Source organism: Mixophyes fleayi, chromosome 4, assembly GCF_038048845.1.
Source record: "Mixophyes fleayi isolate aMixFle1 chromosome 4, aMixFle1.hap1, whole genome shotgun sequence".
In the NCBI taxonomy this organism is placed as follows: Eukaryota; Metazoa; Chordata; class Amphibia; order Anura; family Limnodynastidae; genus Mixophyes; species Mixophyes fleayi.
In genome coordinates, this window is record NC_134405.1 from 337551099 (window position 1) to 337553589 (window position 2491).

A 2491-nucleotide genomic window follows, 5' to 3' on the forward strand; every position below is an offset into this window, starting at 1 on the left:
GATTAGTGGGCGCACAGGTAGTTGTTGTAGGTCACTGCCCCCCTTTGAGGCACCAGTAACTCCCTTTGGCCCTTCGGTGAGGAGGGTCCCTGTCCGGCTCGGTGAGGGAGGGCAGCGTGAGTATGAAAGGGGCAGTCAGTCTGACGCCAACTCAGCGCAATTTGTGTAGGGATTTGTTCCCCGTGGTTTGCGGACTTATGGCGGTTTACGCCTGTCCCCAAAGTGATCTTGTGTGATCAGCTTGAGAGCTGTTCCGCAGTGCCCTTTCTCCGCCACCATAGGTTTAGTTTAATATAATCCTTATAATAAAATTTCTGCCAATTTTTAATAACTTATTTCTTGTCTCTGTGTGTTTATTGGCATGCAAAGGTTTATATTTTAAGGTTGGTGTGAAGTTTATGGTAACATACACGGTGAGCCCTTTAAACTAATTTCTGGGGTTTTTTGTATGGAAACAAAAATAATCAGATAAAGATTAACAAAACTGCAGATTGCGGTGATTGACAAAGCTACATAATACCACAAAGACTGCACAAGGTGATACCGGATGTGAGGGAGAAGGTGGAGATTGTAGAGAAAGGGGAATGTAATCCAGGCAATATGACACATAGCTGATTGTAGATCACAGCAAGTTACCAAACCAGAAGAGGAGCATACACAGCAGTCCCCTCTAGCTGTGACATCAGCCCTGTGCTTAGACAGCAGTATCAAAACCAATGTGATTGGGTGACGACGGCAAACTCTCCGATTAATGAACCTTTTGTATTTTGTAATGGTTTGTTACCTTGGCAAAGCAGAGCAGACAGGTGTGTAGTATGAACATGTAATATAATAAAATATAATTGACATCCAAGCCTGTAAACTTGTTTAATAACACTAGGGGCGCTGTGGGAGAGATGATCTTACTAAACTCAGTAAACCCCAGACCCCAGCAAGTCATGGTGACATCTCCATGTGCTCAGGAAGCAACTGAGTGTCTGGGACACAGAATCACTTTGTCAATGAGAAGAGAGAAGTAATCAGTGGGGTTGCCAGGGTGACGCTTATCATTTCAGTATAAGAATTAGTTACAATGACTGTAAGTTTCCATCTCATAACCAGCATATTGGGGTGATTTATAAGACGTTTCATCTCAGTCTATATATAGTCTCATGGTCTCACCAGGACCTCGCTGCTCTTTAGCTTCCCTCGTGATTTCAGGTATTTCATGAGTTCCTGCTGTCTCCTCCATGTGATGCGGACCCCGTATTCATGCTCTGGGGTGTCCTCTGCCAGCACCTGCCCTGGGCCGTCTACCAGCGATGTGTCGGGTGTATCACACGGTTCTGCCCATCCCCTGGAAACTGGTGTCTGAATGCCGGCTATGCCAGGTGGGAGCAGCCTGCTCTGAGTTGGGCTTGTTTCTGGAGTCTGTATATCTGGGGGACTAAGAGCTTTACTACATGACCGATCCAGAACAGGGGACCTGGGCACTGGGGCGGAGGGAATTAGGTTTGGCTTTGGCCTCCTTGCACAGAACGACTGGGTTTGTATTATCGTTGCAGTTTCTTCGCTACTAAATGATAAGGATGGAAATTTGCAGACACTCTGTTTTCTCCCCGGCGCCCTCAGGCGACTCTGACTAACGTCCCCAGCACGGCTCTGTACGGTGCTGTTGTTAGAGGTGTGCCGGAGGCGCCGACGTGCCGGGAAATTCAGCTCTACCATTTAATTGAACTGCGGGGACACCTGTATGATAGAGAGACCAGTACTAATGGTTAACGCCGGCAACAAACAATTGGATTAAACGACAGTCAAAAGCCATAAAGACCACAGCGCATCTACAGTGACATCTGTATGTGTTGAAAAGCAGGTATAGTTTCCCGACATTCATGTAAGTCCTATAATTAGCCGTTTACTATGCGATTCCCACTTCACTCAATGCAGTGAAGAAGCCAAATTCTCCATATGGTGCTCCCTAAAGGTACAATGAGTATTACAGAGCACCTTCTGCTTCTAACCTTCCCTTCTAATTCCAGTGAATCTAATGATCCAACAATATAGTACCATTCTTAAAAACTTGAATCTGCAGGTTCTGTTTTCAGTGATTGGAGGAAAATAGTGTAACACACGTCATGTGACCACCCAACAAATCTAAATGCTCCACATCCACCCACTTACCCAAGAAGTGGATGTGTTCTGGTCCAGGGGTTTGGTGGGAACACATTTAGGGTTCTCAGCCTTCTGCGGGGCAGTTCCATACTCATGAATAGAACACTGACGTGGGCTCTCCAGGAAGACCAGTCGACCTTTACGTGGATTACAAGCAGTGCGTTTACTGGGCGGCATCAGCTGTTAGTGGCCGAGAAGGTGGGAACCACATGGTGAAAAGGTGCTTTGGATTAGCCGGGCACAGTGGGAAGTGTTCAGCCGATGTCACGGTATGGATGCAACACTTACATCCTATGAAATGATTACAATTCCAAAACGTGAGACATTAACACTAACACAC

General features: G+C 46.3%; 1 pseudogene; it reads right to left on the minus strand.

Moving 5' to 3' along the window:
• Positions 1 to 1083: 1083 nt before the first annotated feature.
• Positions 1084 to 2328, minus strand: LOC142153201 (RAD9, HUS1, RAD1-interacting nuclear orphan protein 1-like; annotated as a pseudogene).
• Between the last annotated feature and the right edge of the window lie 163 nt (positions 2329 to 2491).